Consider the following 20,047-nt stretch of genomic DNA (forward strand, 5'->3'; position numbering starts at 1 on the left):
CGATAAAGGCTTTATGGATAGAGAAAGAATGTGAAACGGGAAGGATTTTTATTACCATAGTCCAACATGTAATCCTTTGCCGTTGCTCGTTTAGAAATTAAAACACATATCGTAATTACTTCGTACGTTCGTAACAATATGCCTATAGCACTTTTGAGATGTACATAATTTAAAAAATGCTTAAATAAATAGAATTTGCTGAGGGCAGTTACCGATAGATTAAGATTTAGATATTTTTGACTGCAGATTGAATTTTCGAAAACTAAATTTTTCGAAGACTGAATTTTCGAAATTTTCAGATAACTCTTTTTAACAAAGCTTTGTGGGAGCTACGTAGGTATATGTATATGATACGGGCAATAATGTAATAAAAAATGCACGATTAATAATTTTTCTCGGTCAGTATGAATAATGATCACCTTGTCTTGGTCAAAGTAATAAGACAAAATGATCTGTAATGTTTTGGTTAAGTTATTGCCCGCAAGAAATAGGGAACTATTGATACTACCCGGTTCAAGTGATAAGTTCACGCCATCGACATCATACGATGGTTCACGCCATCTTAAACCTGAATTTATAAAATGGAACATGTCCGACTGGGCCATTATAAATATGGACTGACCAAAGTAATAAATTTATCAATGGCGACGCTCTTCATTCGGTCATTAATCGTAATGACGGATTAATCAAATTTCCCGTAACATGTATATCTAAATTATGAGAACGTGCATACAATACAATACATTAAATAATTATAAACTGTGAAATGAAACGGTAAACCCGACGGGTGGGAATTCAAATAGCTTGTATTCCGTATTGTCAGTTGAGACAAGGAATTGCGAAGGGAAGACGGAATATTGCTCGCAAATACTAGCAATTGCATAGAGTTGTAGACCTTTCAATAATATTTAAATTAATATATTATTTTAGTTTACTGATAACATCACTGGCAAACTTATCTGGGTAGTCGACTCTTTGTACATACCCGTTAGTGTAAATCGGAAAATTGTTTGTGCAATGATATTTCCGTCATTTAATAACCATTGTTATAAAAACTGAAATACTTTTAATGTAATAAATTTTAAATGTAATTTCGTGTGTGTGTCATTAGAATTAGAAAAAAAAATTAAACGAAGAATATCGGTCACAGTGCGTATTGGAAAAAAGGACAGTCAGTGTGCTTGCCAACAGCTCTAGTAGTGAGTCCGTGTTGAGGATTCAGTTCAGTCTGTCGACAATGAAATATAGAAGCGGTTCGGGAAGTTCATTTTACGGTCGGCGGCCCGGCCCCGGCGGAATGACGCCGCGCTACGTGTTTATTGCTGAACAACTACACCCGCATTATTTTGCTTCGGCTATTTTTGGCATTTCATCCCTAACGTAATCGGATACCAACTGTGTTGCTTCTCCTGTATGAAATCACCGCCTTAATTTAGCAAATTTCATTGTTTGTATTTGCTTCATAGCGGATTGCAATTGTACATTTGTTATAGAAAGTATCAGTTGTAGTGGATGTTGTGCTTGTTACATATTATTAGAAGGGATCACTCTTTGCAGACAATTCGCGTCTGGATGCCACAGGGATCCTTCTACCTTCTTTATCTTTCACTGGCTGCTGTATGGCGCACGTTCGCATGCACCAAAAAGAGGTACTTAGAACTCTGCGAGGTCTGGACATGAATAAAGATAACGAGCCAGATGGTATTCCAGCAATAGTTCTGCGTAACTGTGCGCCAGAGTTGTCTCCTGTTCTCACACGCTTGTATCGCCTCCCTCTTGAGACTAGTGTAGTTCCCTGGTCGTGGGTGCTTGCAAACGTGCAACCTGTGCCCAAAAAAGGAAGCAGAGCGGTCTCTGTCTACTATCCACCTATCTCGGTCACTTCCATACTCTGCAAAATTATGGAACGTGTACTTAATAGCCGTCTCTTATCGTACATTGAATACAACGATCTCCTCAGTGATCATCAGTATGGATTCCGACGAGGGTGATCTTCTTGTGTACGCCTCTCATCTATGGAAACCCTTTGCATTTGAATGGTGCAGTCCTTGCAGTGTCTTTTGATATTTATAAAGCTTTTGACAGGATCTGGCACGCAAGCCTTTTAAACAAGCTTCCCTCTTATGGTCTTCCCATTGACCTTGGCAATTAGATTTCAGATTTCTTGAGTGAACGTTCGATTCGAGTGGTCTTAGAAGTCTACTCTTCCGAACATCGGGCGATAGTTCCTCAGGGGTCCTGTGGGTACTGTCCGCAACTCTCTTTCTGCTGCATATTAATGATATGTAAATCCAGGTGCCTTTGGGTATGCTGATGATAACACAGTTGTGGCAATGCCAACCTTGTAAAATGTAATAATACCAAAACTCAGGTGTGTCTATTCTCTCTCCTCTCCTCCGTCTTTTCGTGAAATATCCATATCGAAATCTGACCGTCTCCAGGTACTTGGAATGGACCTGTCGTCCAATCTCAACTTCGGCAGATACATTGAATCCATGGCCGAAAATGCAGCCAGGAAGCTTGGCATCCTTTCCAAGGTGAGGCATTACTTCACGCCGGGACAGTACTTCAGCTATACCAGCCACAAGTCTGATCGTGTATAGAGTACTGCTATCGCTTATGGGATGGCTCTGCTAAATACCAACTGGCCACCTTGAATTCAATCGACAAACATGCCAAGAGGCTTATAGGTGACTCGGAATTAGTAAACCCGAAGCTGCAGAACCTTGAACACCGTCGTAAAATTGCCTGCTTATCGGTATTCTACTAGATATATCACGGAGAGTGTGCGATGGAATTGCATAATTTGATTCCGCCTTCTCTTTTCCATCATCGGGGGACTAGGCGTAGGCAGGGATTCCACCCCTATGTTGTGGATATTCCATGGATTTGCATGAAGCGTTTCGCTTCCACATTTATATAGCGAACGGCTATGGAGTGGAATTCCCTGCCTGCAGACTTGTTCCCTGAAAGTTATAACTTGTACCTCTTCAAGGCGAGAGTGAATAGGCATTATTTCCCTCACCTCATCGTCACTTTCCACCAGGTGAGATGGAGGTCAAAAGCGCACTTATTGTTTATATAAAAAAGGGAATAAAATAATAATAATAATAATAAGTCCAAAAACACAATATACCAAAGAGTTTTAGTAGCAGTAGAGCTCCTTGTGGAAGAGTTCTTCCAGGTAAGTATTACCACCTTACCTATTTCTGCCGCCAACCAGTAATGTGAGCATTACTGCGTTCCGGTTTGAAGGGTAACGGTGCTAGTGAATTGCAGGCACATGGGACTTGTCAACTTATACCCCTTATGCCCCTCACTTCTTTGTAATTTAAAGTTCTGAGCGGCACAGCAACTATTATGGACAGGCGTTTCGCTTACCAGCAGGTGTTTGTTTGTTCTTGTTCGTCTCGTCACTTGGTATCATAAAAAATTAAACATTTTTACATAATATGTACTTTATGCTTGTATAGATGGTTATGGTGATAGATCATCCCTAGTTCAGAAAATTATTGATAGTTACTTAAAGATTTATAAGTCGATAAATTAGAGATACTATAGGTATATAAAAATAGAATATTAAACTATTTTTACGGATCTAATAATTCTATGTAAATAAAAAAATAATTCTATGTTAATTCAAATTCAAATTCAAAATAATCTTTATTTCATAGGTAAGCATTATTACACTTGAAATCGTCACAATATTAAACTCTACCGCTCATTCGTAAGGCAGATTCCCCTGAGAAGAATGAGCAAGAAACTCTAGGGGTTGCTCTTTATAAATATCATTTACAATATTTTTTTTTTATTATTTGAAACATCAGATATCGAGACTACCTCCATGAGCTAAACGGGTTACTACCAAGGATTTTTGTCATCCAAGTACGCAGAAGTTGTATAATAACCTTTAGTATAAAATTTTTGTTTCACTATAGTTTTAAACCTCGTGTAAGGCAAATTTTGTATATCAACCGGAATCTTGTTATAGAAGCGTATACATTGCCCCTTAAATGATTTTTTGACTTTGTGAAGACGACTATCAAGAAAAGCTAGTTTATTTCTATTCCTCGTATTAATGTTATGTCTGTCACTATTTTTCATAAATAAATTACTATTCCTTTTAACATAAATTACATTCTCATAAATGTACTGTGAGGCTAGTGTATGAATGTTAATTTCTTTAAACTTATCTCTCAAAGATACTTTGGGGCCCAGATTGTAAATTGCCCTAACTGCACGTTTCTGCAGGACAAAGATTCTGTTGATATCGGCGGCATTACCCCAAAGCAAAATGCCGTATGTCATTAGACTGTGAAAGTAGGTGAAGTAAACCAATCTAGCGGTTTCGACGTCTGAAAGTTTCCTTATTTTTTTAATCGCGTACACTGCAGAACCGAGCCGTTTTGATAACTTACTTATATGGGGACCCCATTGCAATTTAGCATCTAACGTTATACCTAGAAATACAACTGTATCCACAAGATTCAATTTTTCGTTTCTAACTACAATGTTTGCAACCGTCTCTCTAACATTGGGTAATGTAAATTTCACACAATTTGTTTTTTTCTCATTAAGAAGTAGGTTATTAACAGCAAACCAATCAACTACTTTAGATATAGCATTGTTCACATCGTCGTAGGAACATTGGTGCCTTTTAACTTTAAATAATAAGAAAGTATCGTCAGCAAACAATACTATCTCATGTTTTACACCCTCCATAAGGCTAGGTAAGTCATTAATATAAACTAAAAACAAAAATGGGCCTAGAATTGAACCTTGAGGGACACCCATGCTAATTGCAGATCCTGACGATCTCGTACCGTTAACATCGACCCTCTGTACCCTACCACGCAAATACGATTTAAGAAGGTCGAGATCACGTCCCGCCACACCATAATGGCTAAGTTTCCTGACCAGTGTATCATGGTGCACACAATCAAAAGCTTTGGAAAGGTCACAGAATACACCAATAGCGTCATGTGAGACTTCCCATGCATCAAATATATGATTAATCAACTCGACACCAGCGTCGGTTGTAGAGCGACCCCGAGTGAAACCAAATTGTTTATGAGACATTAAGTTATTACTATAAAAATGTGCACACATCTGATTTAGAATAATTTTTTCAAATATTTTACTGAGAGTTGGTAGTATTGATATAGGTCTGAAATTGGTGGGGTCAGAAATACTACCAGATTTGAAAAGTGGAATAACTTTACTTTGCTTCATGAGGTCAGGAAAGACACCATCATGTTAGTACCTATAACAATCGCAAATACCTAAGAACTCGATATCTAAATAACCTAACCTCAGGTTAAAAAACCGACCTCAAAAGTCATTCATCCTCTAGTTTGCCACTCTTAGAGGTGGAATATTTTCTTGAAATTTAAATGGGACTACGTCTGAGGTACCTTCTTTCCAACAAAATAAGAATCATCAAAATTGGTTCACAAATGGCGGAGTTATCGCGTAACATACATACAAAAAAAACATACAGACGAATTGAGAACTTCCTCCTTTTTTGAAGTCGGTTAAATAGTTAACGTGTAGCACTCCTGGCTTAATGAACGTTATGTACGACTATAATATACAAACTGGCTCTACAATCGTGTAAAAATAAAAAATAAAGTAAAAAATAAAATGTTTCTTTATTTAGGTATACACCCATTAATGAATTTATATATTTATAATTATAATTTATAATTTATTACTTATTACATTATGTTACATAACAATTAAATTGAATTTTATTAACTGAAAATGATTATTATTAATGTAGTAAATAATTAGGAATTAAATTAAATTTACATTACCATTATATAAAATATAACTATAATTAATTTATTTATGTTTTAAAAATGGAGTGTTCGCTTACAAAGTAGCACGTATCGCATACTGACCTTGCAACGATATTGGCCAAATCGCTCATTCTCATAAGAAAAGACCAATGTCTCTTTCGTATTATGGAAAAAAAATCATCTACTCTATTCAGCAAACGATAAAGAAGCGCAATAGTTTTATATGCAGTCTGATTTTCAGGTATGCAAAGAGCGTGTTATTTCCTGTTGGGCCAGATGCTGCATGTGCCACCGACAGAGTGCAGGTGGTCTAATTGGATTGTCATAATTGTATTGTTGAAGGCCCGTGTGTAATAAACATTCGGAGGTTGCGAATATGTGCTGTGTTGTGGTATTTCAGTTCATGAATGCAAACATACACCTCTATGACCTAGATATTGTTTTCTTCCCCACATAGGTTTTGTGAAACTAAGGAAATAAATGAGCAGCATTGTCGTTCTGTACGAGATTGAAGTTTTCCTGCCTATTTCCTATAGTCAGCTTGTATGGGCCACCTAACTCCATACATAGATAACGAGGCCATGAGAACCATAGTGGCCTAACTCATTTTTTTACAATATAGAGTTTATGATTTTTTCCAGTTCAAATTGATCATTTTGATAGAACCAGAAAGGCCTAAAAGTGATACAACGAATTTTCACTAGATGGCAGCATAATCATTGTTATGGTTTTTAGTCTGTGATCTAAATTTGAGGTGCTATACTGGCCTAAGTAAATTAGGCCACTATGGTTCTCATGACCTCATTATTGTAATGGTAGTACGCAGAGAAAGACTTGCAAAGAAATGGTAAAAGTGTATTGGTATACGTATAATACAGATATTATGGTGGCAAATCTTTCTTTGAAGTCGTGTATTGGTGGACAGTTGGTAACGTATTATGTGAAAATAGAGTGTGAATTGTGTGTTTAAATAAAAGTGCGGCACGTGGCTAAAGTAGATCGCGGCGTGCACAGAGTTATGCCGAATGTATGAAACCATACATAGTGTATTATGTTGAGTGTGTGGGTTTGTGTCAATGCGAAAGCGCGATATATCCCGCGAAACAAAGTTGCGTCTGCGGTACAACTCAAACATCTGTAACTTGCCTCCGCTAATTTATTTGTCTCCGGATTACTTTTTCCTTATTTCTTACATGAATTGTACAATAACACACACATGGCGTTTACTGTATTACACACGTCCCCATTTTCCTATAGTACAAAAGCCTTAATGCTGTCATTTATATGGTAGGTAGTTATGTAAACAAATTTCTATTTAATCCAAACCTTTGACAATAAAACAGGAAAATGAAGGTTTTATTTACATGAAGAAAGCAAATAGCATTACTAATGAGGTTTTCTTTTATCGTCCTTTGTCATAAGTACTGTTAAGGGTTTGAACATGTGATCTGTGGTTCAGCATCTCTTGCAACTCTTGAGCATCACTCTCCTTTAAACAAGGTTTACGTCAAGTTATTATTATACACCTAACATATGTATCAGTTTCTTTATAACTTATAAATACATCGCAACATAGTTTTGACTTCGTGTTTTGGGTTGACGAACTTAGTACAGTTGTTAACAAATAGAACGTATAATGTATGTTCAAAGCATTCGCAGAATTTATGTTCCTTGTTTACAACCCTCTGAAACGGGATATATCTCTAACTTAAAGACGGTTTTCCGATATCGTTTAAAACTCCGTTCACAACATGTTTACTTTGTTTGTATTGCGTGTTGTGTTTGATTAACGAAATGGGAGTACCTGTATTAGATATTTTTATTAGTGTGTATATATACATTATCCCGGACGATTAAATCAAGTCCGAATGAAGCAATACGTAAGTTTTACTTTAGTCTCTATACAGAATTACGGGAACTGGCAAACTTATTTTTGTATTTTGAGTTATTCAGTCAAAGTTCAAGCCAAAGAACCATTTATACCACAGGTTAAATAAATTTACACTTGAAAACGTCACATTTAAGCTACCTACTGCTCGTTCACTACCCTGGCTTTCTTGAGAAGAACGAGCAAGAAACTCTAGAGCTTGCTCGTTTCAAATAAACTTAAATGCTATGAAATACACTTTGAATCCAATTTGTGTGGAATCTAGAGCCATGTCGTCTTCCCATACATCTTTATCTAACACGTAATCTTCAATTTTGTAATATGACTTCTCATTTAAAATATTTTTAATGTAGTTTTTAAACTTAGGAAATGATAATTTTAATGTATGTATGTTCCGGAATCTTATTGTAAAAACGTATACATTTTTCCTTCATACATTTATCCAAACATCCTAAACATCCTAAGCAACGTAAAACCTTCGGTTATTTGTTTTATTTTATAGCGTGTAAATTAATAACGCGTGGTAAACTGAGTGTGAGAGATATAGCGGACCAGTGGTGTGTATAGAGTCGCCAATTTTTTACCAAACTACCTCTTGACGTACTGCCGGTTGCCGGCTGGAGGCAGCCGATAAGAGCCACCCTCGCTCATTGCCACGGTAAAATGTTAGCCTAGAACTTAGCTACTACGTTTCTATCTACGCTAAACCATAACTGTACCTACCTATATTTGTAAATTATAAGTACCGGATTCGTTTATAACTCCACAGTTTTTATGATAATGTAGTTGTGTGGTTTGATTTTAATGCATTAATATTTGATTAGCGTTCCGTTTTAAGAGCAGATAGTAATGTAGCTTTGTCAAAGCCGTTGTGTTATCTTTTTGACAAAAGCCCAATTAGTTTGGAAGTTTAGTTCCCGAAAGCAGAACTTCAGCAATTTCTCCCGCCAATTTAAAGGCGCGATATATGTTTTGTTACCTCCTTAGGTAGAGTTTTGAATGAGGCGGTAACTAGTTGTCCAGTTCGTGTGTGGATTCGTGCATGAGTTTTTGGCTTGTATAACACAGTTTGTTGTATTAATAATAAATATAGTTTTAATGTATTGTTTTATATTTGATTAGGCACGTACTGGATAAAGTACACTGATAAAAGACGCCTTTGTAATTTTTATATATTTACAAAGACAATAAAAATGAAAGTAAATTACTTTGCTATTCCGCGAACCCAGTGAAGGTTAAATCATGCAAAATAACTGCGCTTGTATTGATTTTTTTTTATGCATTTCATTTGCATTAAAAAAATCAATACAAGCGCTGTTATTTGCACGATATAACGTTCCCTGGGTTCGCGAAGTAGCAGTAGAGCGCCTTGTGAAAGAGTTCCTCTAGGGTAGTACTGCCACCTTACCTGTTTCTGCCGCCAAGCAGTAATATCAGCATTACTGTGTTCCGATTTTGAAGGGAAAGGCTGCTTTAATCACATGGGACTTGTCAACTTATGTCTCAGGATGACGGGCGCAGTGCTACTGCCTCTCAGATCTTTGCGATTTAAAGCTCTGAGTGGTACTGCATCTGTTATGGATAGACGTGTAACTTACCATCAGGCGCACGACTTGTTCGTCCCGTCACTTAATATTATTTTTAAAAAGTAGCAAATTAATTTACTATCATTTTTATTAACATGGAATTCCGCAAAGTAACTCCTGAATCTATAAATTATTTACAACGACGTTTATTGCAAAGGGAAAAATTCAAGTTTATAAGAAGTACATTCGCCAAGTAAAAGCGAATTTTTACTCGCGCCTTTTGCTGCTGTCCACTGTGCTTAAATCGCTAATAACACTTTTTTTTATTTAATGTACTCCTTAAATATACATTTCACGTATTCGTTCACGCTGAACACGTATTGTGAATATTTGTATGTAGAGCAGTGTCATTTCATACACACCTGTGAACATTTTAGCCCATTAAATTGTCCGAATAAGAAACTGGAGCGCTAACTTCCACGGTCCCGGTGACAATTTTGCAGGTACCAGTGGCAAGGCGTCCATATAATTCGACTCCCACCGGCACCGGAAATTTTAGGCAAGCACATACCCCACAACTTAAAAAAATTTATAATCAAATGATAATCATGTGGCAATTTGGCCTTAATAATCATAGCGCGAGGCAAACCGGCCTTAAGTGTCACCAGTACGCCTTTTTAACGGGAAAAATAGTTTTTGTTAAAGTAGGTGTTTTTTGTTTTGCTCCGGCTTTACTAACGACATTTTTCACGCCTTGCCACTGGCAGGTACTTAATTTATCCGCCTAATATAAATTTATAAAGACCCTTAACAGGGTTACTTTATTGAAAAATTCTCACGTAATTGAATTTTGCTACGAGGGTTTGTTATTGCTTCTTGTTTGTGATGGCCTTACTCCTTGTGAATTTTCGTGCTGAGGTCGTGATTTATGACGATTGAGTCCGTGTTGTCCTTGTCGCCGTAGCCCTACTGCCATTAAAATAATATGTTATTCCTGTGCAGAGCGTGTCTCCGTTGTGATTGTGGCAGGTCGATCAAAATGAAATATTTATCCCTCAATTCGTTGGTCGAAAATTATAAAAAAAAAACGTTTACTCAATACTTTATTGCTATAATGTTATATACAAGGTGGTAGGTAACATAAATTAAGGTCATTATGGACCCTGAAGGGGCACAGCAAATTACAAAAATCTGAATAAATTAAACTAACTTAAATTAAATTAATTCTAACCCTATTTTAAGGATCGAACACTTAGAAAAAATTCATTCGGCCGAATTCGAATCGACGTCTCCTAGCAAACCGTGCCAGACGCTATGCCAACTAAGCCACGGAACGAACCGGCGGACCTCACGAATTTTTCTATGTGCTTCTTGTCGGATCTTTGTATTTAGTTTTTCAACGACTTTTTAGCCGTAGCGCCATCTATGAGAAATCCATGAAAGTATTTCGTGACCCAGTTAGATATCTTTAAAGCTACAAGCCCTGGCTTGAGATGTGCCTATTAACTGTAATGAAATCATTTAAAATAAGGCCCTAATGTACATTATTCTGACAAATAAATAAATTGATTGATTGATTGAAATTTTTATTGAATTGATTTTCAATTACTCTTTGTGAAATTACTCCGTTAGTTTGTTATAATATTATTAATACAAAGATCGAACACTAAAAAAAATTCCTTCGATCCAGCAGGATTCTTATTTTATTTACTAATACTAATAAAATAGGAAATAGATATGAAATAGCCTTAGATTATTACAGGTATTGTACAAGGTACAAGAACGTGCGGTGGCATAGTTTTTTTTAAGCCAGTTACTATTTCAAAAGCAAAAAGTCATTACGAATTGTTACTTATCTGTTAAACATTGGCAGCAATTTCGATGACTGCGCTGCGAATATAGAAAATTATTTCTTTACTATGGCCGATGGCTAAAATTTTTATGTTTACAAAATCATGGGAAGTATTCATCATCATAGTCATTTGTATGTCCCACTGCGGGGCTCGGGTCCTCTCTCACCTCCCTCCCTCAAACCCTCCCTCCTTGAAACCCTCAGGCGAGGGTTTCAAGCCCGCCGCCGCGCTGGCCCAATGCTGGTTGAAGACATCACACGTTTTCCGAGGCTTGTGATCCTTCTTCAGGTTTTTCATTATAAAATTCTAATTAAATTTCGGACATACAGCCGAAAATCTCGTAGGTGCGAGCCCGGATTCGAACCCACGGCCTACTGTACCTATTTTCATTATGGGGCTTGAGTAAGAGCCCGTTATAATGTAAATGACTAGCTACTCAATGATGAGCGAACCACGAGTCGACTGGTGTTTATTATTCCGTTTGCGGTATTGTTTTACATAATATATTTAGATACGATTCGTTTGCTTCCCGATATTTACAAGATTAAGCTCTGTTTGGGTGATTTTATAGCTTTTTGTGCACAATACGAAGGCAGTTTGCTCTCATCTTCAAAGTTTTGCACTTTGCCACTGCTTAATGTTTGAACTCGAAAGACACCATTAAACTGAAATGTTCAAAGTTCATAAGCTTTCCATAGAGATGAGGTAACAAACCTACAGCGGTATAAAAATACGTACTTACTTATTTATGTACGGGCACAGTCGTTTATGAATGTTTAGGAAATGTATTCATATTCCCATCGCCAGACAGGTAAATTAGCTGCACAATGGCGCATATAACGAAGCTTCATCGTACTAAACAAACTTATGATTAACTTCTACGTTGTTTCGCACATAAAGTCCGAGAAACTCAAAGGTGCGAGTTTCGGAGAGCAATCCATTGCCTCTGCTTGAGAGGCGGTAGGCAAACCATTATTGCTAGCATAATAAATAGGTTTTTTTAGTAAAGGGAAGTATTATTATATAGTATTAATATTATTTCCTTGCCTGCATACTTATTTCCTGAACGTTATAACTTGGGAAATGCGCACTTATTATTTAATTTTAAAAAATTGACAATCGGTTGACGTATAATATACAAATTCACTTAGGTCAATGGAATTTTAAAATTTATGTGAATCAGTTGACTGCGATCATAAAAATTACTGTATAGAGAAGTGCAGTCGAAGTCATTGTTCAAAATGGCTGTAACAAAAACATTGATTGTTTTGTTTTATTTTTCAGTGGAAGTCAACCTTTGATATTCAACGTAATATTTTCTTTTATAATTAAATGGCAAACGTACGTGTGTAATTTAACAAATTTAATTAGTATTTGAGCACCCTCTTTAATTTGAATATTAGATCGCAGATCCACTAGCACATACGAAATTGAGAGTCATTAAGCTTCAGTCGTTCATTGTCACCATAAAATTAATTTGATTTATTAGATATTTTGAGTTTTCCGTTTACTTGGAATGGCTATCAAAACTGGCAGTGTCCAAAAAAAATGTAGTAATTACACAATTATCTATATCTTCTAAACATCGACCTGCAAATACATTTTCCATTTGTATTCTTCTTTTTGCTATCGTATCGATGGCACACATCATATTATCGTAATCTAGAGCTTAGCTGCGCTTATCACGGCACAAGTCGCTGCTATGCTAACCTTTACATGGTATATGTTTGCCATCATCGTGATGAAAGCATTTGCCAATCGACGTAAGGTACTTGCTGATTGTTGCCCAGGGTGCGCAAGGCGTACTAAAAACATTTGTACATCACGGGGAGGCTCTTTCCGTGCACCCCATTTGTATTCTGAAAGATATATTGTCGTCAAAATGTTTACAAACACAAACACGTGAAGATACTTCATCATCGTCTTTACCATCAAGAATCCATTATTAGTTTGATTAGCTTTCACAATCAGTCAAGCAAGTTTGTGTCGTATGTAGTTGTTACAGGTTCTGAAATATAAAAGCTAAATGTTATAACATGAAACATTGTCGTCCTCAATAGCATAATTCGTACCGGTTCTTTGATACCTTTAAAAAGAAAAAAGTCTATTTTTAGGACTCACTTGAATTACGTTGATTTTTTTGTAAATGACAGACTTGTCATATTCATGATCTATTGTATAGGGTATAGGTATCATCTGAGATTTATAAAACAAACTTTGACTTCTAATAAGCAAAAATGGCTAGCTAAGCAAGTTTTTCGTAATTACAAAACAATCTTAATGTAAGTTTAGGCAAGAAATTACAAAGTAAACTCAATGTTTAATTTAATTTCTTGCTTAAACTTAGGCGAAGTTCGTTTTAAATACGAAAAATTTGCTTAGCTCGCCATTTCTGTTTATTCCCAATCAAACTTTTATAAATGTCAGCATAAGAGTTTTTAGTTGGTATAGGAATCTTAAATGTTATAACGACTGTGTCACTATCCGAACCCTATTGTTATTTTTGGGAGCCTGGTATTTGATATCCTCTCAGAATAAACACAATTTCGTGATATAATGAGCTAAATCTATCACAAGCACTCTCTTTCCGACAAGGGTTGTGTAAGTTTGTGTAGAGGGTAGGTACTTTCACTACAAAAAATACTCCATTATTTAACTTCTCCAAATTCTCTCAGCTTCCTTTGACCGCAGTCTATTCAAAGTTATGTTATTGCCAATTCAATAAAATCTCAACCTTGTTTACCCGAAACATTGAGGTGAGCCTTTGGTATAAAACTTTAGTACCAATCCTTAAATCAAATGTTTGTATACAAAAAACAACTCGCAACAAAGTGTACCAATGCTTGTGTAGATAAATGTTGTTTAGGATAAATGACTGAGTACCTCATTGACTTACAATGAGTACCTACACAAAATGTGGCATGTGAAACGGGTTAGATAAAGAAATTTTTTTAATAACGCTTACCTATCTAGTTTATGCAGTAGAGATCATTGTGAAAGAGTTCGTTCAGGAAAGTATCATCTTACCTATTTTTGGCGCCAACCAGTAATAGATCTTTGTGATTTAAAGCTCTGGGTGGCACCGCGACTGTTATGGACAGGGGTGTCACTTACCACCAGGTGTACGACTTGTTCGTCCTGTCACTTGGTAACATAAAAATATCTTCTACAAAAACAAAGATTATCGCAATAAGTGACGAGTACCACAAAAACCAATACATACCAAGAATTTACTAAATGTATGTCTTCACAGACGCAATCCAAGTTCCAAGACTGTAATATAAAACAAAAATATAATTTATATATGGAGAGTTTTAACACAAGGAATAGTTGTATAGCGTAGTAAGGGATATATTAGTCTGGTATGGTATGGTGTATATGGTTGGGTATCCGCAACTCGATGACTAGACGCCTATTTTGCGTGTGGTAGGTGCAGGGTCCTACTCGTGCCACCCTAGCTGCTCCAGGAATATCGGCATCGTCTTGGATCTGCTGAAGACTTCGAGCGCGACCTCGGCGCTCCGAGGATTGTCGCCCTGTCAACGTCAAAGTCAATCATTTTCCAAGCGAAATAAATTTACAATTGAAAACGTCACATTCAAGCTATTGAGCGTTCACTACACTGACTTCCCTGAGAAGAACGAGCAAGAAACTCTAGGGATTGCTCTTTTCAAATAAGCTTAAATGCTATGGAATACACTTTGAATCAAATTTGTGTGGATTCTGGAGCAATGTCGTCTTTCCATACATCTTTATCTGACACGTAGTCTTAAATTTTGTAATATGACTTTTCAATCAAAATATTTTTAATGTAGTTTTTAAACTTAGGAAATGATAATCTTAATGTCTGCTCCGGAATCTTATTGTAAAAACGTATACAGTTCCCCACAAAAGAGTCGTTTACCTTGGTTAAACGAAATCGTGGTACCATGAGTTTGGACTTAGCTCTAAGGTTAATATTATGGATATCTTCTTTCTTATTGAAATTATTTATATTTTTACGGGCATATAAAATATTTCAGTAAATGTGCTGTGATGGCACAGTCATGATACCACTCTCCTTAAACTTTTCTCTGAGAGAAACCCGAGAGCTTAAACGGTACACAGAACGAATCGCTCGTTTTTGCAATACAAATATGGTTTGAATATCTGCCGCTTTACCCCACATGAGAATCCCCTAGGAATTTATACTATGGAAGTAACAAAACTAAACTAGTCTAGCAGTACTAACATCGGTAAGCTTACATATTCTGCGGACTGCGCATGCAGCGGAGCTTTATCTGCTGGCCAAGAAGATATATCTGGAAATCATTGAAGTTTACTATCTATGGTCACTCCTAACTCCAGCTTTATTAACAAGGTCTAACTTTTCTCCGTTTATTTCTATGCTTGGACTAGTCGATTTTACGTTAGGTAACTAAAATTTAACACATTTTGTCTTCTTGGCATTAAGCAATAAATTGTTAGCATTAAATGTAGTCGGCCACGCCGGAGCAAGTAAGTAAAGTGTAGATTAATTTGTAGAGCTGGGCATGCAAACAAAAAAAAACAAGTATGTGCGAGGATTCTGAGAGTGTCTCTAGCTGACGCTCGGAACTTTGTATACGGAGTCATTACACTATTTAATGTAGACTTTTCGTGCGAAAAAGAAGTGTGTTTCTTGTCGGTTCTTATTGCACAGACATAAAGATGCCCAGAGATTTGAACGATTTTTTGACGATCGGCACATATCGATCTACAAAAATACGATTTACAAAAAATACGATACTGGTCGTCTCTTGCTTACAAACTTATTCGTTTGATTTGATCACACCTTAAACCTTCTTTTTCTGATCGGCTTAAAGCAACTCCGTGTAGACAAATGTGGATTATAATATTTACTCAGCACACCACACATATCGTACCCTTGGTGTAATAAAGCCACAAGTGATCATACGTTAAAAGTGCTTTTATTATGAACGTCATAAAAATAATAAGTATAATAATTAAAATCATAACAAAGCTAGTAGAGTTCTGACATCGAAAAGCGACATCTGCGCTAGCTGTGACACCTACAAAGGTATTGGCTGCGGTGAGGGTTTTCAAAAAAATCTCTCACTAGATATCACTAGCGGCGACGAATACCGGAAGTTAGTACAAAGATCTATAACAAAGACACACAGGATAATTTCGACAACTCGGTAACTTGACCTGTGGCTCAGTTGGTAAGAGCAATGCTACGGTGCAGCATGGTCGTGAGTTCAAGTCCCACCGGGTAGAAGAAATTTTTCTACGTGTTTGATCTTTGTATTAATAATCATAATAAAACTCCACTAGTTTTTTCACAAAAAATCTCAAATAAAGCATAAAACAGTAATGGATTAATTGCATTCCCTAGACTTTTTAAATCTCTCTCTGAAATGTTAGTCATATTACAGATTACACCGACAGCGTGATATTATTATGCGCAAATTTTGTTCACTTAGTCTGGCGCAAAGCTAGTCTTTAAGTTAACAATATGCATAATATCTTGTTTACTCTAGAATATGCGCTGTGGCTTATGAAATCCAGATCAACACACATTTCCATACATTGTAACTATTAAGGTTTAGTAACTCAATATTTGCGTTTGTTTTTACCTCATAGGTGGAGTTTTTAAGCTTTAACACACAGCGTATCGGATAAAATATATATATATAGTAACTTATACAAGCCGAGAGTGCTGCTGTCGCAATTTACATTTATCTACATTTATCTATGTGTAGTAGAGCTCCATATGAAAGAGTTCGTCCGGGGAAGTACTGCCACCTTACCTATTTCTGCCGCCAAGCAGTAATGTCAGCATTACTGTATTTCGGTTTTGAATGGTAAGGGTGCTGGTGAAATTACAGGCACATGAGACTTGTCATCTTATGTCTCAAAGTGACAGGCGCAGTGGCAGTGCCCCCCTGATCTTTGCGATTTAAAGCTCTGTGGCACTGCAACTGTTATGGACAAGCGTGTAGCTTAACCATCAGGCGCACGACTTGTTCGTGTCGTCACTTGATATTATAAAAAAGTGTAGATTTTACGTCAAACTTTATAAACTAAGATTAATAATTTATAGTATAAAATTAATAATATAAGAAAATAATATATATATTTAGTAATAATATAAACTAAGTTACCCAAATCTTATATGCTATGTCGTCAAAATATGTTATAAGGTATTGACAATTATTGCAAAGTTCCAGATTATTTTTATGTTCTAATTAATTCATCATAACAAGTTGACGGGCTGTAGTAGAAATACCAAAGTTAAGCTTGGAGGAAATTTATCTACTCAAGTAGAACTTTACTTTGTGAACACAACTTTACCAAGACAGTAGTGAATTTCGTAGAATACACGGTGAAGAGTTTCGAAATATCTTGATTGAACGAGGTTCTTTTGCAATTTTCTCGCCTTACTTTATATAACTTCGAACGATTTATTTATCATCGTTTATGTACGTAGACGTCATAGAAATACAACCATTAGTTTAAACAGTTTATTTTACAAATTATTTCACAATATTTTTATTGCATAATGTACAAAATTAAATCTTTGTTGAATGTCACAATGTTTCACCACTATGATATTCAAATTTGTTTTGTGAAATTATTCCACTACTTTCTTAAAATTATTAATATAAAGATCGAACAGTTAGAAAAAATTCATTCGATCCGGCCGGATTCGGACCGATGCCTCCTAGCAAACCGTGCTAGACGCTATGCCAACTAAGCCACGGAAAGAGCCAGTGGACCTCACGAATTGTTCTATGTGCTTGTTGTCGGATCTGTGTATTTGGTTTTTTAAACGACTTTTTTTAGTCTTATCGTCATCTATGTATAAAATTGTTCAGCATTTCTGAAGAGGAATAAATGAAACAAAATAGGCAATTTACAAACGTCAACATTTTTAATAATACCGGCCTTAATTAAATTTTTAAAACAACCCACGGCATGCGTATTTTTTGCGGCAGCAATTAATTAGGTGTTGTTGTGTTGTTTGCGTTATGCGAATTTTCTTTCACCTAATTTCCCTGGAGGAAACGCGGGAAAAATATTGAAATAAATTGAACACGCTATATCGTGACCATTAATTTTGCTAATTACACTAAAATTTCGGTCACCGAGCGAACCAATGCTCCAAGGATTCCTCACCCGTCCCGGCCCGCAGCCGTCACACCGCTCGCTTTCTCCCTCGTGCAGTTTTCACTTCATTAAACCGGTGCGGGTGCGTACTTTGGCCAGAATTATCGCGACATCAATTATGGTTCCACCTAAGAATACCACGAAACCCCCACCTCATAATTTTTTAAAATAAGGTAGGTGTAGTAGGTAGGTAGGTGTAGATGGTAGACAGCCAGAGTACATGTTGTTAAGGCAAATTTGCGGTTTAAACGTCCAAGAAGTTGTATTGTTGTTTACGTAATGTATTCCTCTGTAGTAGAGTTTGTAAGTCGTATGCAACACACCGTTACAGCAAATATACATCTTGCTTGAATCCACGACACGTGCTAGTGAACGTGAAGCGTGTAGCCACTGGCTACACGCTTTCCCCTCTGCCAGTGACGGTACCTTCCTGAGCGCCGAGATCATTCGCATAGTTGCAGGCCTTTGCCTTGGTGTTCCAGTTTGCTCCCCTCATCGGAGTCCTTGCGGCAAAAACGTAAGTTCTCTGGGTCACCACGGCCTTTCCTGCCAGCTGAGTGCCGGCCGTATCTCCCGACATGCAGCCTTCAACGACATCATCCGCCGGGACTTAGCCACTGTTAACTTGCCTGCTATACTCGAGCCAACCGGCATGTCGCGAACAGATGGCAAACGCCCGGACGGAATGACTCTCATCCCTTGGAGTATGGGCCGGGCACTGGTGTGGGACGCCACATGTGCCGAAACACTTGCCAAATCCCATCTCCAGCACGCCAGCAAGAGGGCTGGCTCCGCAGCTGAGCTGGCGGAAAGAATAAAAAGTGATAATCTCGAGTCCGACTACCTATTTACAGCCTTTGAAGTCGAAACTTTTGGCCCGTGGGGTCCCAGTGCCCTTCATCTGTACAAAATTAAATCGAAAAAATTAATAGACTGTCTGGGAAACTCAAGCTACCTTGCCCAACGCATTAGCATAGCAATACAAAGGGGGAACGCTGCCAGCATCTTGGGCACCTTGCCGCGGGGACCCAATATTATTCATTTAATTTAAAAATCCTAGTTTTACTTTCTAGTGTTTAAGCGTTTATTGTCTTTTATACCTTAAATTGCATATTATCAAAATAAAAATACAAAAAATCACCTTAGCATCTAATAATCTCAGTAAAAAATACTAAAAAACCTACCTCGTAAGTTCGTACCTCAACATCTATTTGCCAAGTGTTATCGAAACCGGTCACCTGAATGTGCGCGAAACCGGATTCAGCCCTTAGTTTGCCTCCCTTAGAGGTGAAATATTTTCTTCAAATTTAAATGGGTCCAATACTGAGGTCTCCTTTTTCCAACATAAAAATAATCATCAAAATCGGTTCACAAAACAGAGTTATCGCGTAACATACATACAACAACATTTATAGGATGTTTAGAAAATTTCTTCAGAAAATTACGCTGTATGTAATGTTTTTTTGCGCTGTCGTATGGTTTGTTTGTTTTGTTCTTTGTATACATTATAATTTGGTTATAATTTCCTTTTATTGTTTTATTCAGAAGTGTTTACAAAAAAAAGTTTGTTAGTTTACAAAAAAGAAACACAAAAAACAGCGAATAAAAACTAATAACAGATTTATCCATCGCTGCCATTGTCAGGCGTCCAACAAAAGAATTAATATAAAATTCTTATGTGCAAATTACGCTGCTTACAATTAAAACTATTCAATCGTTCAGTTCACCAAAACATTACTCAGAAATTTATAGGTTAACTGAATCAACTTAAATGAGAACTCTTCATTGCATAAATGCAGGTTATCGAGTAACACAGTAGCTAAATCG

At 36.7% G+C, this 20,047-nt stretch overlaps 1 long non-coding RNA gene across 1 annotated transcript; it reads right to left on the reverse strand.

Annotated features, from left to right (window-relative positions):
• Positions 1-12,594: 12,594 nt before the first annotated feature.
• On the reverse strand, positions 12,595-13,077 carry LOC113232901. The gene is made up of 3 exons (XR_003310664.1): positions 12,998-13,077; positions 12,779-12,927; positions 12,595-12,658 (listed from the first exon to the last, which is right to left on the reverse strand). It is a non-coding gene; the product is annotated as an uncharacterized LOC113232901 (long non-coding RNA).
• Between the last annotated feature and the right edge of the window lie 6,970 nt (positions 13,078-20,047).

The sequence above is a fragment of the Hyposmocoma kahamanoa genome, unplaced genomic scaffold, assembly GCF_003589595.1.
Source record: "Hyposmocoma kahamanoa isolate Upper Pololo Valley unplaced genomic scaffold, ASM358959v1 78, whole genome shotgun sequence".
In the NCBI taxonomy this organism is placed as follows: domain Eukaryota; kingdom Metazoa; phylum Arthropoda; class Insecta; order Lepidoptera; family Cosmopterigidae; genus Hyposmocoma; species Hyposmocoma kahamanoa.